The following is a 1,421-nucleotide window of genomic DNA, read 5'->3' on the forward strand; positions in this document are numbered from 1 at the left end:
AAATACTATAATAAAATTTTAAAGTATCATTTCTAAGTATTGTAAATGTTCATAGCTTTGCACACAAAAGCAGATATGCCTATAGGAAAGCAAATAAAAAAAAATGTTGCTGCTCAATTGTACACCTGAAACTTACTGGATTTCGTTAACCAATGTCGCCATAATAAAATAAATAAATAAAAATAAAAAATAAAATGTTGCTCCAAAATAAAGATGGATATAAATTTTCCAAGTTAAAAAAGAGAAATTCAGCAATGAGAACACATGAACTCTTTATACACACCAAAAACTTGGCTGACTTTTGAGGGAATTATGATGGGGGGTGCTGCACTAATCCCATTCGACATCCACAAATCAATCCACATGATACACCATATGAACAAAATGAAGGATAAAAATCATATGATCGTGTCAATAGATGAAGTAAAAGCATTTGGTAAATACTCTCAATAAAATAGTTATGAGGGGAAACGTACTTCAACATAATAAAGGATAGAGATGAAAAACCACAGCTAACACCGCACAACAGTGAAAGCTGAGGCTTCTCTCCTCCGTCACAAACAAGACGAGGACACATATTCTTACTGCTTTTATTCAACACAGCACTAGAAATCATAGCCACAGCAATTAGGCAAGACAGAAGTAAAAGACATCCAAACTCATCATTTACAGAAGACATGATACTGTACATAGAAAATCCTAAAGACTCCACCAAAAAAAAAAAAACTATTACAAACAATAAATTAATTCAATAAAGTCACAGGATAGAAAATTAGTACACAGAAATCGGTTGCACTCTAAACACTAACAATTAGCTATCAGAGAAATTAAGAAAACAATCTCATTTACAATTGTACCAAAGAGTATAAAATACCTAGAAATAAATTTAACCAAGGAAATGAAAGACCTGTACTCTGAAAACCATTAAGACACCAATGAAGGAAATTGAAAACACACCAAAAAAGGCAAGATATACTGTGTTCATGGATTGGAAGAATCGATGTTGTTCAAATGTCCAGACAATCCAAAGCAATCTATAGAGTCAATGCGATACCCATCAAAATACCAATGGCATTTTTCACAAAACTTAGCAATCATAAAATGTGTACAGAACCACAAAAGACCCCAAGAAGCCAAAGCAATCTTGAGAAAGAACAACATAGCTGGAGATATCATGCTCTTTAATTTCAAACTATACCACAAGGTTGCTTATCAAAACAGCATAGTACTGGCATGAAAACAAGACACATACATCAAAGGAATACAGAGCCCAGAAAAAAAAAACCCACACATATATGGTCAATTAATCTGTAACAAAGGAGACAATGACATACAGGAGGAAAGACAATCTCTTCAATAAATGGTGTTGAGAAAACTGAACAGCTACATGCAAAAAGAGTACATACTACGCGATTCCATTC

The sequence above is a fragment of the Pteropus vampyrus genome, unplaced genomic scaffold (assembly GCF_000151845.1).
Source record: "Pteropus vampyrus isolate Shadow unplaced genomic scaffold, Pvam_2.0 Scaffold52, whole genome shotgun sequence".
NCBI classification, from domain to species: Eukaryota; Metazoa; Chordata; class Mammalia; order Chiroptera; family Pteropodidae; genus Pteropus; species Pteropus vampyrus.